This window comes from Ambystoma mexicanum, chromosome 1q (genome assembly GCF_040938575.1).
Source record: "Ambystoma mexicanum isolate Mex_15411 chromosome 1q, UKY_AmexF1_1, whole genome shotgun sequence".
Lineage (NCBI taxonomy): Eukaryota > Metazoa > Chordata > Amphibia > Caudata > Ambystomatidae > Ambystoma > Ambystoma mexicanum.
The window spans coordinates 1,393,210,248-1,393,232,190 of record NC_090922.1 but is presented as its reverse complement, the minus strand read 5'-3'; the positions used below and the strand labels follow the sequence as shown (position 1 = coordinate 1,393,232,190).

General features: G+C 45.7%; 1 protein-coding gene across 2 annotated transcripts in view; it reads left to right on the top strand.

The window, feature by feature from the left end:
- LOC138548087 (cytochrome P450 4B1-like) overlaps positions 1-21,943 on the top strand; it is an 880,410-nt gene that overhangs the window by 753,413 nt on the left and 105,054 nt on the right. The window lies entirely within an intron of this gene.

Below are 21,943 nucleotides of genomic sequence, written 5' to 3'. Positions count from 1 at the left end.
ATTGTGCACACACAAGACACCCCTTTAAGTATTGGTCGAAGTCCTTGATCTTTTTCCAGTAGATGGTCATCCCATTCGATGTGACCAGATCATCAATATTTTGGATTAGCTTCCCATGTTTCAGGGGTTTGTTATTAGCACATAACATGCCTCTGGTTTTCCAGTTAACCAGGTGCTCCACGAACCCGTTCCGTACATAATCCGAATCTGTGATTATGACCAGTTCTTGGAGTTGATGCTGGACAGCAGTGAGGATGGCCTGATGCACAGCCATCAATTCTGCCACCTGACTACTTCGGGGACCAATTTTGTATCCAGCGGAGGGTTCTGGGAACTCCTTCACCCATGCATTCCCTACGCCAGCCACCAGTTCTTTCTCTCGTTGTCAACATGGTAAGAGCATCCATCCACATAGACAGTGGGCATTCCCTCACACTTGTCTTCTTCAAAGACTTTGTGTGGGCAATTAAGGTATGCCTCCATGTTGTCCTTGATTTTTAGACTTTCGTCCTCGAGACAGTTTTCTCTGGCACAATCATGCAAGTCAACCAGACCTTGCGCGAGGGGACTCTTCTTGTTTTGGCCATATCTGACCTCCACAGGAAAGCCTTGCATTGACAGAATCCAGGAAGTAATTCGGGAATTACTCACATTTCCGGCCCGGATTCTGTCACTTTTGAGATATTGCAGAGGCTGGTGTGGGGTCTCCACTATGATGTGTTCCCCTTGGATAAACGGGTGGTAACTCTTCAATGCCCACACCGTTGCCAGGAGTGCCTTCTCACAATCGTTGAATTTTTCCTCCACAGAGGATAAAGTTTTGCTCGCATAGGAGATTACTTTATTGACCTTGTCATGCTTTTGCTATAATACTGCCGTCAAGCACGTATTAGAGAACCCTGTCTCCAGGAAGAACTCCTTGTTTCTGACAGGGTAAGCTAGGCAAGGCGCTTGTGAGAGGCTTCTTTTGAGTTGTCTTACTGCCTCGGATTGTTCTGGACCCCATTCCCACTTGACCCCCCCCTTCAAGAGACGAATCAGGGATCTGGTGATCTCTGCGTAGCCTTCAATGAACTTTCTGCTGTAATTAGTCAGTCCAAGGAGGCTCCTTAGTTCCCGCAGAGTTGTGGGGTCTTTCAGTTTCTGAAGTGCTTCCACTTTCTTTTCCTGGGGACAGAGACCCTGAGGAGTAATCTCATGCCCCAAGAAATTAACACGGGTTCTACACCACTGTGCTTTCTGAAAGGAAAGTTTTGCTCCGGCGGCCCTCAACTGTGTCAGAACATAACGGATCGCCGCTATATGTTCCTCCACAGATGACCTTTTGATGAGGACATCATCTACATAAGCCAGGTTACCCCTCGCACCCAGTTCGGGCATGGCCTTATGTAGGAAAATGTTGAATTCATTGCCGGAGTTGAGGTATCTGAAGGGAGTCCGGGTCCATGTGTACTGCTGGCCCCCAAAGGTAAAAGCCAGTTTGCATTGGTCCTCCCTACTGACAGGCACAGTCCAGTATCCATTGGTCAGGTCTATTACTGTGAATACCTGTGACCCCTGAAACTGGGCCAGCCCTTGGTCAATGTAGGGCAGAGGCCATCGGGAAGTATGGACCCATTTGTTGAGCTCCCTAAGGTCGGCGCAGAGTCTCCACTGGCCGTTTGGCTTCAATATTCCCAGCACCGGATTATTGAAAGTGCTGTGGACTGGACGGATTATTCCCCGGGACTCAAGGTTCTTAATTATTTCAGTAAGGGACTCCATGGATGCGAGAGGCAAGCAATATTGCTTCACAAACACTGGAGTCATTCCAGGGTCCGTGGGAATTGTTGTGGTGTGGATGTCGGTGCGACCACAGTCATATGAGTCTACCGCAAAGAGATCTTGGAAATCCAAGTAAACTTGTTTCAACTTTTGCTTCTGTTCCAGAGTCACACAGGCATCAGCTACGTTGACTCTCTCTTCCACCATCTGCCTGAAGCCTGGAAAGACTTCTGGTTTGGCTATCTCAGCGGCCTCCTCCAGCTGGGAAGAGAAGTCCCTGGTCAGAGTGCTGATTTGGACTGGAGGCTTCAGGTGGGAAAGGCAGCCCTCATGGACCTGGAAAATCACCTCATCCCTCCTGAAGTCACAAGTCACATCTTCCTTACCATAAGGGCAAGAAGTGTACACCAGGAAGTTCCCCCCATGCCGGGTGAAAATCCTGTCTGGTGTCGTATTGTCATCACTGTCACTGTCAAAACAGTCCTTGGGGATTGGTCCTAACAGTTCATTTCCTAAATCAATGGAGAAATGTCGGTCATCAACCGCCATTCCAATAATGGTGCCTGCAGCTAGAGTAATACTCTTTAAGTCGCTGTTACCCACCTCTATTGGAATGGTGTCATGTTCTATGTTGACTAATGGTGTTGGGTTTACCCCTAACCCTTGCTGTTGGAGAGAAGCATTTAGATGTATGTAAGAATCAGGGTTTTTCAATTTTTGTCCTCTTTTAACTTTCACTTCCAGGGAGAATTGTCGGGTCCTTTCTGGGATGGTGACTTCCTCTTTGATCTGAATTTCAACTGCATAAGGTAGCAATTGAGCTGACCTAAATGCTTTTTCTGGATCATCAAAGCCCATGGGATTATCCGCTAATCGGGACCAAGCTTTGAAGTTTATTAGGTCCAAACTAATGGCAAAGCGATTGAGAATGTCACTGCCTAAGTAAAAGGCGGCAGTGACGTCTCGCACAACCCAACAATTATGGACTATGCTCTTGTTGCCAATGGAGATTTTGAGCATACACATGCTTGGCAGGAGATGTTTGGAATTAGGTGCTTCCAGGTCCATTTTCCATTTGTCTATCAGTTTGAATGTGGGAATGGCTGGATCTTGTGGGAGTTGGCGGAACATGGCTTCGCTGATTAAGTTCTTATCGTTGTTCACACACACTCGAGCGACAGGGATGAACAACTGCTCTCCAATTTGCTGAATATCAGCCAGGCTCTGAGCTGATTTCACATCTTTCTGGACTATAGGAGTGGGAGTGTATGATTGTGGATTAGTAAAGAATTTCAGGGTGTTTCCTTCCAGTGTGGAATACCACCTTAAACTGGAAGGAAGGTTGATTTTCAGAAATAGAGAGGACCCCCCATCACCAGTCTGTTGTCCTACTGCTATTACTGTCACGTCTGGAGTTTGGTTGTTCTGGAAGTGAAATTCTCCTTTGTCAGATTTTTGTTCAACCATGTGGCAGGTGCCGTTTAAACTAACATGGTTGACACTCTGTTTTAATTTTATTGGTCGGCTAATCTGGGTCCAGAGGACCTTGTTTACACAATCTATTAGGGGTGACAACCTTCTCAGGAGATCATTCCCTAGTAAACAAGGGGTGTCCTCTGGAGTCACTACTATGACTGGGTGTTTCACCTTGTGTCACCCAATTTTAATGTCCAAGTCTGCAGTCCCCTCAACGGGAATTTCCTTCCCGTCAAAGTTCTGCAGTTGTCCAGGAAGAGAGGTGAGAGGAATACGGTAATTTTCCCCCTTCCTGCATTTAGTTCCTCAAAGGCCCTTTTGGACAGAAGGGTAGCTTGGGATCCAGTGTCCACCAGTGCCAAAATTGTACCCTGCCCCTGTACTTGTACCGGGGCATAGTATCTTCCCTCCTTCTCCTCAAGGGGGCACAGATAATGCACATTTTTGGACAACTGGTGGGCTAACTTTCTGGTTTTGGACATTGCTAGCGAAGAGATTTGAGCAGAATTCTGTGAAGAGCCTGGGGGATCTGAAAGAAAAAGTTGGCAACTGGAGATCAGAGCCATTGTGGGTTCTCCTGGTTCCGGTTCTGAGCCGCCCCCTCGCCACCCCTTTTGGAGGCAGTCACCAGGATGGGTTTGAACCAGGGGATTTCGGTATTGTGGGTTCTGGGATGAGATGATGGGCGGTGGTAGCTCAGTCTCCATATCTCCCCAGTCTGGATTGGAATCCCTTGGGACCCATTTCTCTTTGGGAGGAGTTCCCCCATCTCTGAAGGAGAAGATCCATTTCCCAGGATCCTCTGAGGATCCCTCTCCCTCAAATTGGAAGACCTGTACTTCTTCCACAAAGTGGGCCTGTGTGGGTCCTTTGTTTCTCCTACCCCCCCTCTGCTCCTTGGGAGGCTGGCATTCAGGGGCAGGAGATTTGGTTTCCGGTTCCTGGTTTTCCAGGGGCTGTTTACAAGTTGGGAAGGAAGCTTCCTCCAAGGCTTTACACCCCCCTTCCCCTTGTGCCTCCTCCCTGGGAACCAGTGGGTTATCGGGGTGCTGCCCCCGTCATTGTTCTGGAGCACCAGGTCCACAGTTTGGGGCATTCTGTGGTGGCATGCTCATCTGAGGGTTCTGTTGAGCCCTCAGTATGTGACCCAGACCCCGTGCCATATTTTGGACCTGGCGGTCAAGTTGTGAAACCCGCTCAGGCTGATACGGGGCTCTATTTTCTCCCCTGGGCTGATCCCAGGAAGGGTAGCTATCCCTTCTTTGGTAATACCCCGGATTGGGAAGATTTGGGTACCCCTCCACCCTTGGCCTCCCCTCTCCCGGATTAGGTTGTCTGGGCTCAGGGAATTGGGGAAAGAAGGATGGATGGTTTTGGGGTTGGAAATTGGGTGGATACCTGGGAAAAAAGTTCTGTCCAGGATGGGAAGTTGGGAGGGAAGTTTCCTGGGTTAGGTGCTTGGCTGGATCCCCCCCCCTTGGGCTGGAGGAGTCCACACATAACCCAGGATTCAGGGGGGCGGGGGACCCCATTTGTGGAACTACCTCCTCGACTCCCTGTCTGTGACTGGCCCGAGGGCCTTCTGGGCTGTGAATTATTTGGTGCAGGCAGGTTTTTAGGCCCCCCATCCCGAAATCTAAAACGGGGGCAACCTTTACCTCTGCCACCTTGGCAGCAGCAGGGGTGCTGTTGGTTTTGGGGTTTTTCGGCGCGTTATTTTTATTTTCGATGGGCTTCTGCACCTCATAGATCCGGGTAGCCTGTTCAATGACCCAGTCTAAAGATCTTTTCTCATGAAAATCTCTCACTAGCTGGGTCATTATGTATTTGGGTAAGGCATGGAAAAACGTATTGATAAATTCTCTGCTATCCGTGCGCACCCTTCTGGTGGTCTGCGCAAAAGCACTCTTTAATTCTTGCACAAACTCTTGTGGGGCCTGATCCTCCCCACATTGCAAATTGTAGGCTGCCTTGCGAGCCTCTTGAGGATTTCTGTGCACAGAAAAATGTTTCAAGATGGCCGCCCTGTATGTGGACCACCTTGAATGGTTTTGATCCTCCAGCCCCGCAAACAAACTGGAGTATTCTGGTGAGAAGGTCCACTTTACATATTGAATACAGCTTTGGCTGTCCTTCAAATGGAAAGTCTCCATCATTTTCTCATAGAGCTCCAAGTGTTCCCAAACAGAATACTTGGCGTTCTTATGATAAGGCCTGATGACACTCCTTATTGCCTTTAGTTGTTTCAACGGGTCCTTAAGCAAGGCCCTTTTTGCCTTATTGGCCTTTTTGGTTCGGGTAACCCTGGGCCATTCATCCTCTGACTCAGAAGCGCTGCTCCCAGAGGTGCCCGTCTGATCTTCCAGGTTTTCCCGGATTCTGCGAGTCTGGGAATGGCTGGCAGAATGTGGGGACCTGGTCTCCCTTGTCCTGTGACGCTCAGAGGAGTCTTCAGATCCCTCCTTGCTACCAGGATTTGCTGGGTATCCTCCCCACTGACCTAACTGGGCAGAGGTTTTCAGGATGCCCTTAATGGGCCTACTCTCCTGGGGTTCCCCACTAAATTGCAGTGTACTTTGGTGCCCATACCCGGATGCCCACCCATCCATTCCTGGGAGGTACTGGCCTATGAGCCCCATACATCTAGCTGGATAGTAATCTGCCATCCCCGTGGCCCTGGGCTCATGTGCGCGAGGGAACATGGGGGTGGCAGAGTCCAGGGACTGGGAGAGATGAAGGCCTCTGGTACTAGGGCTCCTGAGGTTATGCTCAGGAGTTTCTCTTTCCCAGCGAACCTCATATCTATCCGCCCCTGCTTCCTGTTGCAATGCAAGAGCCTGCACTTTCAGTTCCTCAGTTAAGGCCTTACTAGACTCTATCAGTCTCTCCTGCCTGCATGGTTACCTGTTGCTGGAGCCTATCATTGTGCTGACAGAGAGCCTCATTTTCTCTCTGTGCCTCCTGATTGGTCCTGGAGTACTGGGCCAGTCTCTGCTGCAGGAGGGTGACCTCCTCAGTCCCATCCCTACTGGCCTGCTCCTTTCTTGCCGGAGCCTCCTCCACCCTTCTGGTGTGCTCTAACAAGTTCTGGTGGTCTTTTTGGAGGTCACCCAGTCCCTGGAGGGCTAGGTGATTTTCTTCCATTTTCCTTTTTAAGTGGCAGACTTCCTGGCCTAAGGTATCCCTTTCCTGACTAAGAGCCTGCATCTGTGCCACCAGGTCGTCCCTTTGCCTTTGGAAGGCACCAGCTTTCTGGCGCTCCTGATCAAACTCTGCCTGGGTATCCAGGTCCTTGAGAATCAATGTATTGCTTTCCTCTTTTTCCCTATCTAGGTGGCTTTGCAGGGTGACTACCTGCTCAGCACATGCCCTATTGAAATCTAATTGTTGCTCCAGCTTTTTCTGGCTCTGCAGTAGGGAGTCCAAACCTTCTTGGTACTCCTTCTGCAAGGCCAGAAATCTGATATCCTGGTCAGACTTTTCCTGTTGCAGCACATCCATATCCTCCTTTATTTTAGTGATGTACTGTCTGCTATCATTTTCTGACTCCTGGCTCTTCTGCAGCCTCTGCTCAGAAGAGACCAGGTCAGATTGGGCCTTTTCTAACACCTATTTGCCAGATCTTGGCCTTCAGCACATTTGTCCTGCATGGCTTCCATATATAGATACAAATATGCCGCTATCCTGGCAATCTTATTGTGTTCATCTTTTGCCTTGGGGGCCATATTTAGTTCACTCAGGGCCACATGTAGAGGGCCCTGATCTCTCCAGATATCTGACCCTGTTTCAGTGACCTGTTGCACGATTGCCTGTAACCAGACCGCCTGGTCCTGATGAGTCCACTCACCTCTCACAAATAGCTTATGTAAGTGGTGCTCCCTCGCTATTTTCATGTCTACCACGGTCGTCATTCTGGAATTTGAGTTCCTTCCCGACTTACAGAGGTTTGTGTTTTATTTTGCAAAACAGGCCGTTTCCTTAGAGCGTTCCTTTGAGGAGTGCTTTACAGCGTAACACAGCGTGGTGATCCGACCGGATGTATGTCTCCCGTCAGTTAGCACACTGTATTAATCTGCACAAGTGATAGATCTAACCCAGAATATCCCGGCTCCGAGCCCCCACTTTTGTAAGCGATATTCAATCAACACTGAAGTCAATGCCTAGTCTGGTATGCTGAGGAAAACCCTTATTGATGTATTTTTATATCCAGTTCAGTACTCTGGATGACAACCCTTGTATAACACCCCCCTCTTAGAATCCCCCTGACCCCACTGAGCCAAGAAGTAGGTTTGTTTTGCAAATTAAAAGGTTTATTTGAAAATTTAAACAATATATATATCACACTTCTATAAATAAATTAATATCTGATAGTACACTTAGACATGTGATGTTGATCAACAATGGGTAATCTGGCACTAGCACACTTCTTTACAATCAACGAGGGGTTAGTATAGGATGGATAAAGTAGCAAAAATACTTTTATGATTTCAAGGGAAAAGCAATGAGGAAAAAAATGCAGTACAGAAATACTTGATATGATTTAGCAAAAGATAAGATAATCACTTTTACTCTGGCAATTCACCTCCCTCCCCTATGCAATGTAAGAAATGGAAGGAGATGGAAAGAGGAGCACACAGTTCTCAGGAATGCAATCAAATACAATACGAAATTCAGTTCCCCCCCAGCAAGCTTAGAGGAAACAGGTAGGAGTTTGAAACACAGGCCCAAAATGCTTTTTAAATGTGATGGCAATGGATGGGAAAATGTGCCAACTGATTTTAATTCCCTCTAGAGATTCAGGGTAAGTGGGAGATGCGTGTTGGTATTAGTTCAGGCTCACTTTAGCAATGCTCTATGATTTATTACCAAGTTGCAACGGATTTTAACAAAAGAAAGAATGGAGCTGCTATTTTGACAAGTGGAGAAATTGAGCCAAAATCGCAAATCGCGGTAAATTTCGCGAGTGCGTAAATCGTGATTGCGGAAAAAGTATAAGGAGTAGGAAGTCGGTTCTAGGTTCGTTGGAAAGCCTAGATTCTAAGCTTTCAGAGGAAAGTTGAATTTAGCCCGAACGGTTCCAGAGATACGGACGATTAAATAAAGGTAGTTTTTTCGGATTTAAAGTAAACTCAAAATGACAGGTGACAGCTTGCAGCTGCAGAATTGACAGGGGACAGTTGTGCAGCTTTAAAAATGACAGATGACACGATTTCTAAGAGGTAGTTCTACTTAGGTTAAAATAGTTTGGATTAGATTATTTTAACTAAGAGATTGGTTCTGCACAGTTCTGCTAGGTACTCACAATATAAATTTGAACTAGGCCTCGTCACGGATCTGGTCAACACGTCTGGCTGCGGTTCTGTCTGCTCGGCGGGTCAATCAGGCACCGGTTCTGCTCACAACGATCTGGGTCAGCACTGCTCTGCTGGTCTAGCCTCTCTGGATTCAGCGGCCTCTGGTTCTGGATACTGCTCTGCTTTCCGGTCCGGATCAAGTGGATTCTGGATGTAACACTGCTTTCTGGGTACTGGCAAGAGTTCTTGGCAAAAGAATTCAGACAGCTCGCCCTGCCGTGGAATAGTTTGCAAATGATTTTGAGGCCTGCTGACAAATACTTTTGCTTGCAGTGGGCCTTCTTGGTTCAAAGTTCTGTAGTCTCTGTTTAGCTTGGCAGTCTAAGTGTTGGATCTCTGGATGTGAAGTCGTCGGTCAGCATGCTCCGCAGCAAATGGAATTGAATGTCTCTACCTGTCCCAGCAGTCTCTTTTTATGTGTTTTGAAAATGGGTGTGTGCCTGGGCCTAGCTAAGCCTGCCCCTCTCTACTTGTCACTGGCCCAATTCTCCCCTCTCCCATGATTGGGGGAAGGAAATGGATTGTCATCATGATGAGGTCTGTTTATGGGTCAGAGGATCCTCCCCTGGTCAGTTTGCCCACAATATTTGATTCAAATACATCTTTCCCAGATATACAATTTGTTGAAATTACATGTACACATTATATATTCCTTATGGTCCATGCTTGTCCGCCTCTGATCTTCCTGGGGGCTTGCATTCAAAAATGACAACATTTTACGCTTTTTAACTGGTTTTGCAATATCGGACATTTACCCAAAATTACACACATGTGCTCAAGGAGTATGGACATTAATTGATGAAGTGTCAGATTTTTAACATGCAGACATTTGGAGTAAGACCCTATTTTCCACTAGCAACCCCCCAGAATACACCACAGGGTCCTAACGCCTCTTAAAATGTTCACAGAAAAATCACAAAAATAATGACATTACTTATATAATTCTGACAAGTACGCCCTATGAGTTATCTATCTTTTTAAAATTATGCTCTGGTCAAAGAGGGGTGTGGCTTCCCACATCACAGGGTGGAATAACTGGTTTATCCACTTCCCCCAAGCCAGCTTGTTTCAAGAGGCACATCTGCCCCCCAGTTTCTCCCAAGAGGAAGCTATTTTACGAAGCCCCCAATATAACATTTGCCTGAGTCCAGGACAGGCCTTTGTTCAACTCCCTGTAGTCCCCAGCTGCTCCACCCCTAATCTAATCAGAGAGGTGTTAACTCCTTTTGGCCAGGGGCAGAGTGGCTGTGCATCCAGTTTCAACTCCTGTCGGGGGTAGTTGTCAGGCAGAATTCAGTTTCATTAAGCCAGGTTTCAGCTAAATGTCACTTTTTGTTCCCAGTTTTCTACATTCAAATCAAACTGACAATTTTTACCTATACATTAAATAATTACTTCCTTCAAGTCATTTCAGAATATAGTTTTACATTGTATCCACCTCTTAGCAAGTCTTTCCTTGGATTGGTTTTGTTTCATTTGTTGAGTTTTACACAAAAGTCTGGTGGTTTTAAAACGCCGGCTTTCTGATAGTGGTGAGTACTGGTAATGCAACCATTTTTGGGATTTCGAAAATGAATTCCCCACAGTTCTGGGTTGCTTTTGGCAATCAGCGTTGCCATTCCCAATGGTTTCAGACTACTGTGTGTGTAGCCCAATGGTGGTTAGGCAGTGCCCTCCTGTGCTCACAACATAGGCAAAAATGGGTGGCAGCCTATTCTTCATGTTTTCCCTGTGCACTCTCTGGAGAGTTCTGGCCATCATGATGTTTTCCATGCCAGTACTGCACAGTTTTATTGTAGGGCTTGGATGCATGGGTAAAAACATCCCACAACATTGGAAAGTAATATCGCTGATATCAAGTTCTGATGCGTCTATGGATGCTGCGGCTGGTTCATTCTCTGTCATTTCGTCATCTATTACTTCAACATTGATGGGAGAACACAACAATGTCGACAGGTTTTTTGGTGGCAAATTTTTGGCGGGTGTAGATTGTGTGAATTGATCTGCAATTACTTCAGAGCTATCTTCAATACATTCAATACCATCTTCTTGTGGTGGTGCAGTCGAACTGTAGCTATGGTCCAATGCAACTTTGCTGTAGTCTCCAAACACAGTTAATTCATGTTCTGGCCATTGGACATGAGCATCTCGAGCCTGAACACGCCTCGCCTCAATTAATAGTTCCTCCATAGTGTACATGGTCTGGCAAGCCACATCTCTCATTCGCTTCACTGTCTGTGTATGTATAGTTCTGACACTGACGGGTAACTGGAGGAGAGATTGGAAAAGGGATGTTCAGTTTAAACACAAGATGGAGTGTAGTAGAATTGACTGGAAAAAAACATAAAATAGTCCCCAGCACAAACATTTTTTTAAAGTTATGAACTGTTTGTAACTAACCTTTTTTTGTTTTTTTTTCATTGCAACTTTTTTGACTCGACCTTCAACATCTGCACGCTGTAGCTCCGATTCGTTTCCACATGTCCTCCCTTCCTCTTGCGCTGCAACGACTATATTTTCTGTATCCACATAGACAGCACGGACTGAGGCTCCATCGTCTCCCTGAAACATAGTACTTTCATTACTATGTATCAAAATATTGTTAGCATAAAACACACGTGAGGACTAACACACAGGTACCTCTCAATAGCCAAACACGATTTAAACATTGTGTGCAACAATCAAACGAGAAGTATTCGACCAGTGATGATCTATTTCGATGGAACTGTCAGTATCCATACCTAAGGCTCTGCATGGACTGCCATGAATGGTTGTATTGGAGAGGAGGCATCCGCATCTCTCTGAAACACAGTACTTGTATTAGTATGCTTTTCAATATTGGAAACACAACACACACTTGAGGTCGACGGCACAGGAACATATAAAGAGATAACCACAAATGATGCACTGTCCAAAAGAATCAAGGAAAATCTAAATATGATCACATTTCATCGACCTATTTCTCCGATTCCTTTACATCTGCATCATCTAAATGAGATGTTGTGATTGTGGTGGAAGCTCCGTCATCTACCTGAAACACAGTACTTGGATTAGTATGGTTTTCAATATTGGAAACACAACACACACTTGAGGTCGACGGCACAGGAACATATAAAGAGATAACCACAAATGATGCATTGTCCAAAAGAATCAAGGAAAATCTAAATATGATCACATTTCATCGACTTATTTCTCCGATTTCTTTACATCTGCATCATCTAAATTGGATGTTGTGATTGTAGTGGAAGCTTCGTTGTCTCCCTGAAACACAGCACTTGCGTTAATAGGGAAGAAAGTATAGCAAGTGGAATCACGTTATATGATCAGGCATGATGGGGCTGTCATTATCCATACCTCGTGCTGCTGAAGAATATCTATGGATGTTGCACTTCCGAAAGCTGTTGCGCCGATTCGTATACGCATGGTCCCGCTTCCACTTCCCCTGGAATTACTTGAATGTCAGGCTCTGTATCAAGTGCAGGGTTTGACGCTCCATCAACTGCCTGAAACATAGTACTTGCATTAGTGAGGATTACAATAGTGAAAACATAACACACACCTGGGGTCGACAGCACAGGTACATATCAACGGCTAACCACAAATGAAACATTGTGTAGAACAATCAAACAACAAGAATTCCAGCTCTGATGATGACGCTCGATGGAGCTGTCAGTATCCATACCTCCTGCTGGTGAAGAACATCTAGAAATGTTGTAGATGTGGCGGACGCTTCAGCATCTCCTTGAAAGACAGTACTTGCATTAGTATGGATAACACTAATTATAACTGAAAACAAACACCAGTGGACGATAACTAAGGTGTATATCAATTGGAAAGCACTAACCAAACATTCGGTAAAATAATGACACGATAAAATAAAACTATTACTTGACATGCCTAAAACAAGTCTGTAGCGGATTAGCATAGTAAGATTACCTGATATGTGCTAGAAGTGGTTGATAACTGCGACCACGTCAAGGATGTAGAATGTTCTTGCTTCAGATTCAAGGGATAGTCAAGAAGTTGTAAAGGTAAATTAATGATTGATAATGAAATGCCAATATTAAAAATAGCCATGTAAGGCGACAGAATAATTGAAAAATGCTCAATACAGCACAGTTCCCTGTTCCCATATATATACATTGCGTTTATGGGTTATGAAATCGAAAAAGAATATATTGATAAATGTCATTATTCAAAAAACTATACACTCATATCAATATCGAAATTATTACAAGGGATACAACACCTACAATATCAATTAATCCATTCGGATACCTACACACTACCGCAAGGACTAAAGCTAAATCCCGACACTTGACTCACCGGTGGCGGAATGGGGACGAATAGAGTGGGAATAGCGTTTTCGAGCAATTTCCGTGTCGTTCGCCGTTTATTCTTCTTTGTTACCCAAGATGTTGTGTACATGTCCAAGGAAAAGTGCCGGCTGCAGATGCGGTATCGATTACCCCTCTTGTCCTCTAAGACTTTCCAGCTCATCCAGTGGATATCCGTAATGTCTGACCCATTCTCTTATTCGATCAACAGTTTTCGGGAATACATGCATTTTAGTGCCTTCAGATTTCGCATGGGTCTTCGAAGGGCAACCGCTAATCGAACAGGCAGGCATTGTTGATAAATCTGAAAAGTAAATATCGACATTATTATACAATCTTCAAGAATAAAGATTTGATACAAAAGTAAATGAATCATACAATGATCAATGCAATGTTTGTTTTGGTCGCAGGAACTATACCAGTTCATTATGTGCGGCTTAGTATTTGCATAAGTTGCAGAAATGTATAAATGATGTGACTAAAAACTGAACATGTGACTCATCCCTTGGATGTTCTGTATTGCACGAGAAGGAAACATGCTTACATTATAGACTGGACCCGAAGGATGCAATTCGATGACAATAGACACAGATGAAAATAAATAGATCTATTGATAGCATAGCAATGGAAACTCAAGTCAATAGCAATGAGACCAATGAACCTAGCACTATTGTGTACTCAACTCGCAAATAGATAGAAATTTAAAAATCTGTGAAATATGACTAGGATACATGGCCTTACCTTGACCAACAAACAGTTGGATTCAGCAAGCAGAGCAGTATGTTGCAGGAGAATAGGTGGGTGGCCACAGGTAGCACACTGATGGGTTTGCTCTAAGCGGTCACAGAATTTCACGGATAGCACGACGACGAGCAGATTAGCGTAGATCTCAGTGGTTGCCAGGTAACACGTTCAGGAGTTGACTTGCAAAGCACAAAGATGTTCTCATGAGACATATCAAGTGGTTTATAAAGTATTAGAAACAGGGGTGTGTTTGTGAATGAATGACGTATGTATGTCGTGGTCATAGGGAGGCGGCCTGCTTCAAGGGGAGGCCTGGCTGGAGACACGGGGTCTGAGGAGGCCATGTGACCGATGGCCCCTTGGCGTGGGATACCTTTTGAAGTGTACATGTACTTTGGCACCTTGGCCTTTTCGCGCCCCTGACAGCCCCTCATGCCAGCGCTCATCCACTGGCACGAACCGCCTTTGATAGAGGTGGGTGGGATGGATGGGCCTGGGGCGTGCAGATAAGGCACAGGAAGACTGCTGAATGGAGACACACTTATGTGGCTTGCAGGGGGGCGGCCTGCTTCAAGGGGAGGCCTGGCTGGAGACACAGGGTCTGAGGAGGCCATGTGACCGATGGCCCCTTGGCGTGGGATACCTTTTGAAGTGTACATGTACTTTGGCACCTTGGCCTTTTCGCGCCCCTGACAGCCCCTCATGCCAGCGCTCATCCACTGGCACGAACCGCCTTTGATAGAGGGGGGTGGGATGGATGGGCCTGGGGCGTGCAGATAAGGCACAGGAAGACTGCTGAATGGAGACACACTTATGTGGATTGCAGGGGGTGGCCTGCTTCAAGAGGAGGCCTGGCTGGAGACACGGGGTCTGAGGAGGCCATGTGATTGATGGCCCCTTGGCGTGGGATACCTTTTGAAGTGTACATGTACTTTGGCACCTTGGCCTTTCGCGCCCCTGACATCCCCCCATGCCAGCACTCATCCACTGGCGCGAACCGCCTTTATATCAATATATAGTATATCGTCTTTATATCAATGATAGTATATCGTTGCTTATCAATAACAAATGCCACATACCGGAGATTCATGTGAGCACAGACCCACACTTCAACCGGTGTATTATAGTGGTCAAGACCCTAAGGCCTGTATAATCCAATGGTAATTGTTAGTATAGATATATGTGTGACTTTTATAGATACATAACCCACTGAAAGACTTTGAACAAGTGTTATTTAGTGCATGCATTATCGAGAATATGTTATGTTAGCTTAGATATATAGTGACCACCCTGCTTCACAGCAACCAGACCTTCACCCATTCGGAGCACTGATGTCTGACATCCATCCTTGAATGGAGACACACTTGATTCATTTAAAAAAGCGAAACAACCGTTGTTAAAATATATGTGGTGTTTTATTTTGTATCTTATTTTCATGACACAAAAATACAAGACTTTAAAGATTATACAGGTCAGGTTACAGCATAGCGAGAGAAAATCCCCTGTACTGACCGCTGTCACACGGGAACGTTTCTCTAATGGCACGAACGGCACAGGCGGGTATCACTCTTCGAACGCGGTGTCCAAGCCTCCCGTGGAGCCACCATGTAAAGGAACGATAGGCCACCAGCCTGTACCACCTGTGAAAAGGAATGAAACAAACTGTTTTTAAATGACCAAGATAAGTTTAATAAACGTTTGTTGTCAATGACAATTCTTGTAACTAATGGCATTCTGCACGGACAAATGCTATCTAGACAATGCACACTATTGAACGACTTACATGCGTTACAATGATATGTAGATTTAATTTTGGATATAGTAGAAGAACATGAAATAGGAGTGGCATGACAAGCAGACTATACGTACTCGTTACTCGGATTACGAGGACGAACAGTTGCGCGAAGTTCGTGCATAAGCACCATCATTATTCTCAACACGGCCCGTGTGAGGCAGGCTGCCCTGAAGTCTGGCAGCTCGGTGATGCATTGCGGTCGTGGCTCGCCTTCCGAAATGTAGGCCAGGAATCCCGAGTTTTCTCGGCAGCAGCAGTTCTCGTCCTCAGTTGGCATTAGCTTGCACCGATTGCATGTGCACCAGGTGGAGACGCCGTCCATTCGACTAGGCCCAGGCTCTTCATCTGTTGATTCGTCCTGCCAACTGCCGTCCGAATCCCCATCGTTTTCGCGTGCTTCCCTTTCCAGTAGTTCCTCCTCAGTATACTCGGGCTCATACATGTAGGGCATTATTGTAGCCATTGTGTGTTAAACAAACTAAAAGAATTTATAGCAGTGGTACTGGTATCTGTTCACACGGGCTACAAGCGGCGAAGGTAGCTGACCAGAGCACTAAAACGAGTCACAGAATACTCAAAGTAACACAGAGAGAGGAATGGAATCGAAAATCTGCTGCTGTGTGTTCTGAAACGGTCTGTTTATACTTATTGAGGAAAGAGGCGTCCTGCCATTTCCATGGCGACACGTCATTAGCTGAAGCGCAGCGAATGTTGACACAAGACGTGCTTTGGCGTTGGGAAATGGGCGGTACGAGTCTGCTGATGACAGGCTCAGGGGTGGGGGATTTGATTTAGTGCTGCAAAAGCAGGTCAGCCAGGGCGATGGGGGAAATGATAGGATTATCAGAAAATGGCGGCTCCCTGGTGCTTGTTTTCGCGTGCGTTTAATGGACGAAAACTCGGGTAAGGTCCATAGGAAAGTTTTCTAAAATCGAGCCACTTAGGCTTAAAAAAACATGGCTGACCCGTAGGGACAATAAAAATGTCTGCTAGACCATGCCTTTAAGGCTAGTTGGTATGGGACCTCTAACACCCACTGCCTGGAAGTTTGCAGCACTAGCAGTTTCCAAAGTCATTTTTTTTAAATAACATTTTTATGTGTTGATAGGTTTTTCCAAACTGTGGCTCTCCCTGAAAATAACATTGTAGCCTGAGTTGTCTTACAATCTGCCCATCCGCTGCGCACACTTATGGTTTGTGCTGCAACCTTCAACACACCCACCATGCCATATGTTTTAAAAAAAATATTTTTGAAACAAACAACTTTCAATGGCATTGAATGCCTTGATAAAAGAATGTGCTGTTGTATGCGCATACCCGAGTCTGCCATACCAATGCCATGCTTTCGGAGGTGAGCCTGGTATGTGGCTGGCCCCTCCCCTACTCTTCCAGTCCTCACAACATATCCCAGCCATATCCGAGACATATCCCAGCCATGTCGGTGTGTAGTGGCACCTCGTGCCTTTCAGAGGTAACCCTGACATCTAACATTTTTTCTCCTCACATGTGACATAAAGCAACAACTTATCAAATATTGACATATTTATCCAGAACAATCCTTTTCCCGCCAAATATCAGAAAGTTTAGTCTTTTTTACAATTAGTAAATACAACTAGCGAATAGAGGCAGCAGAAGATCATTTGCTAAGCAGCTTGTAGAGGTTTGTACTTAAATGTACTTGAGGTCCACAGGAAGGAGGCTAATTATCAGAATAAATGTTATCCAACAAAACATGGCATTCACAATGAAAATATGATAAAAGAAAAGACAACAGCTGCAACTCTTTTCAAAAAGATGGACACTGGCCCAGCCATTGTGAAAAGCATAACACGTGCCATGGAGTGTCATGCAAGTACATTTAACACATCGGCAAACTCTGACATTTGGAAGAGCAGTCCATCTAGCTTAACTACTACTTTCTTAAGTGTCCGGTTTTCTAGGGATGTCCAGTTCTAGTAATCAAAGTTCAATCAATGATGGCCAATAGAATCATCAAAACCTATTCTTATATGCCTTCCAGGCCAGCCCTAATCTACAAAAGACGAGATCTCCAAGTTTGGTCACCAAAAAGGATTAAAAACCTATGCTTTAAAGTCCATCCCTATTCCATGGACCGCATTTCAAAATATCTCCCTATGCAGTCCTCTCCTGGGGATATTCACGGTTCCGCCTTCTGCAGGAACTCTTTAGTCAACACAGCTCCGCTAGACCTCACCTGTGCTTTTTGTTGCTTTCTCTCGTTAACGACTTTGAGTTAGCTCAGACATCTCTTAGCAAAGTTCTCTCACATCTCTTTAGAGGTCTCTGTCTCAACATCATCCATGAGATTCTCTTCCTGGTTTCTGTATCCCAGGTCTCTCCACAATATTAGATATGTTTACAGTCCTCTCTCTTGTCTTGAAGAGACGTCTCTTCAATGACATTTAGGATTTTAGGACTCACTTGGGTTTTTTCATGACCACTAATTTGCCAACCTTCTCCTAGGTCTCTCCACGAGATTGGGCTTTCTCAGACATCTCTGAAGTCCTTCTCAGGCCTCACTACAACCTTGGTCTTGCTCAGTTTTCTCATGGGTCGAAACAAGACCTTGCATTCTGTGAAGACCCTCTTTACTAGTGAATGCTGCACCCTCCGTACAGAGAAAGTTGATTCTTTTTACTTCATATAGATACCATCCCTCCGGGGAAGAGAGGCCCAAGATATGCTCTCCATCCACTCTCTTGAAGGAGCACCAGATAGCGGCTGGAGCTGTCATGATCTCTGCTTCCAAAAGATCAGGACTTGCCCGACTCCCTTGGAAGCAGACCCATAACCCCGGTTCAGAGTGCCAGCCAGTCCCAATTGGGACCTTTTGGACCCTGTCCTGGCGCCAGTGGCACCAGGCTCATAAAGATGCCCAGTCCCAGCGCTGGAAGCGCCGGGCTCATAATGCTTGGGTGGACTTACCTGCAGCAGACCATGCTGCTTACTTACCTGCCAGTTGAACCCCTGATCCTCTTCTGTTTGGGACTACTTTTCCTGTTGGGTGGGGCAGGAGCCACTCCCTAGGTTCAGAACACTGGAACTCTTCTGGAAAGCAGGAACTCTTTTCTTACCTAGGCGTGGCTGTGGAAGGAGACACCTAAGCACTACAGGAGGCTATTTAAACAACACCCGATGGATGAATCTTGCTTTGCGTTATTCTGCATTCTCTGCAGCAGAACGCTCATCGTGTCTTCTGCTTCTGATCCTGGGCCTAAGGGAACAAAGGCTTACCATCCTGGAATCCAGTCTTCAGCAGCACCTGTAAAGACAAAGAAAGAACAGGTTAGCACTACGGTCTTCAGTGGCAGTGCATCTCTTACCTGGTCCATCGGCTGTCACCAACGCCTCGCGCTGCATTCCGGCATCTGAAAGACAAAGGCTTACCTACTCTTCGCTTGCTCCGGAGGTCTTCGCACTGCATTCCGGCATCTGAAAGACAAAAGCTTACCAGCTCCTCGGACGCTCCGGAGGCCTTCGGCGCTGCATCCCGCATCTGAAAGACAAAAGAAGGTGCGTTTAAAGACATTGGGCAACTTTATTAATCACGTGCCATTACTCCTTCCCACGCCGAATCCAGTGGGTATTCCAGCACCCTTCAGCTTCTCTAAAGCTCCGAACTTGTACCTGCAAGATAAAAGGGACAGTTAGTGCGCATCGTGAAGCAGGCTACAAGCGCTTACTTACGTGCTTCCAGGCGCTTCTATTCCTCACGCGGGTTCGATCCTCAACTCTCATCAGCCTGCCATCCGCCATCGCCGGAACCCTGCAAAACAAGAGATATCATTACAAAAGACTTTTAAGACATTTGAAGTGCCCAGAACTTACCGTTCGTGCAGTTAACGACGGACAGCAGTCCTCTGAGGTCAAGAGGCCTGCACCCTTATCCAGTGAAGAAACTGTTTACGGCACCATGCCCCGAGGCAGATGGAGAGCTTGGCGTTCACTTACCTAAGGTGAGGGTGTTAACCTTTGGGGTTCTACAGGAGAAGAGAAAGGGAAGAGGAGAGAGGCACCCAATAACCCCAGTTCTTTAATCCCATATTTTCTATCTGCAGACATCTTACTCTTCGAGTCAGACATACAGTGCACAGAGGGCCAGCCCAAAGAGCCAACCGTGTGTCACACATCACCTTTGAAGATACGGCATTCACCCAGTCAAGACCGGCGCCTCTGCGGGAATCAGGTGAGCGTTACAGGACCCACTCAGTCTCCTGTTACTCTGCCCCTTCATACAAAACATGGGGAGCTTCTTTAAGTCACCACAGTAAATGACTGCAAAGAGAACTTAGTCATTGCTTCTGCCTGTTAATGCCTAATATTGTCACATTATCCAGTTGCGCTTAGTATTATATGTTGGCTTAGCTGCTTTACCCATGTGATGTATTCCCACATTGACAGCGGGTGCCATAATAGAATGCATGATGAGTTAGGCCCTATGCAATCTTATCACCACATCACATCCCCCTAAGTGTTATGACGCCATCCCATCCCATCCCCCCAACTCCAATTTCTTTTTAAAAATTCAATGGCAGCCTCCTCAAAGGTGGATGCTACTCGACCAAAGTTTGTTCCCTGTTGCTTCTGAATTAATATAATACGCGGATCGAGGCATTCTCCACTGTTTACACTTGGGCTTCTTGGTTTATGGGTCCTTTTTTTGTTTAGCTGCCAAGGAACATTTTTTATTTCGATGTCCATTGCTTTTTTCCAACATAGTTATATATATTTTTCGATTCATCCCTCTCCTTCTCCTCCCCTTCTCCCCCCCTCTTGTATAACATGAAGCAACTGCCATTCATGGCCTGTCTCCATAACTTCAACCATTCCGTGTACCCATGACATATGTAAATCCTTCTCTCTGTCTGCACTTAAGACCTATGCCTCATGCCTTTAAATCCTTGTGTCAGACACAAATGCTACTTACATTTTTCATTTAGGATTACCATATGAAGTCACAGAAATGTTGAAAACTTGGCATTCCCCGTCAGTCAGCCCCGATTTGGGTTGCTCTGTGTATCTCCTATGATTTTTCCCTAGCACCTGTGTGAGGGATCAGAAATGAAAGCCGGACACAAATTTGTCATGTTTTTGATTAAAGACTTTTATTAACTTAAACGGATTGGGAAAATGCCTCTCTGACCCTTCTCTAAGAGGAGTTTCCCTATCTATGAACCAAAAACAAAGGATCTATCTTTGTCAGGACGTCATAAATTAAAAGCTGTCCTTTTCTATCCTAACACTACAAACAGAATAATAAAGCGACAAGGGAAATGTCTTTAACCTGGTATTTGCAAAAGTGTTCTTATATAAACATAGAATAGCCCCAACATAAATGTTATCCAAAATGGAAAAACACCTTTGTTCCAGAGGTCGATTTCCTTCCCATGGATTCTTTACTGTTATCACAAATGTATTTGGGTTTAACAGTTCTCTGTGTCCTTCTTGGCCCACAACAATCCTGTTGGATGAAAACTGTTCTTCTTTAACAAATATTCCTTCTTTTAATAGAAGTTCCTTCTTTGTTTGACAACACATTTTTATTGATTTCTTATTGGGGTTCGGGTTGGCACTCTGCCCTTTCAATTCACAAACAATCTTCTTATCACTTTAATTTCCGTAATTTCATAATGTTAAAGTTCTTCTGCTCTTTCGATTTACAAACGATGCTCTTATTATTTAACTTTAAGTAACTTCACAATGTTCAAATTCTCTTTGGTACGGTCATTGAAACACCCCAGGGTCCCAGACTAACTGGCTCTGTGTAGTGTCTTCGGTCTTGCTTGCACTTACGCAGTGTTCCTTTGGCCCTTGCTTCCCACTCTGGATAACTCTGATGTCTCTCCAGCTTCTCTTGTGGCTAAACTCCTGCACTTTGGCTCCTCTTCAGCTCCCAGTAAGGACAATGCTGCTTTTCCTGGCTGCTGTATGCCCAGGGTCCCTTTCACGGTGCCAGGCATCTCCACAGCACGACTTGTTCGCACCACATTTCTTTATTTCTCTGCCAGCAATCTCTTCCATTCCACCACACTTGGTTGGACCTCCAGCTTCTGCTTACTGACTCGTGCCTCCAGCCTTCGCATACCGGCTTGTGCCTCCAGCCTCCATCTGCCTGCAATGGAGATGCCATTTCTTCTCCTGAGCTCTCTCTCTTAGTTTGGTTACCATTTTTAAAGGTCTTGCACATACATGCTTACATCCAACAACTAGCACGCTCATTAAGGTTGCTGCTCTGTATCAATTCCTTCATTCTCCTTGTCTCAGTACTTAGGTGGTTGTGGGCATTGAAGTCCAGTCTTGGTTCTGATGCATAATCTGGAGGGTCATTCTCAAAGATGCCACATGGAAGCTCAGTTTTACATGATGGAAAACTAGCACAGCAACAGGCCATTAGGGTATTGGGCAACAGAGGTTTTCCTCATTGGAACATGGGGGATACCACACCTCATCCA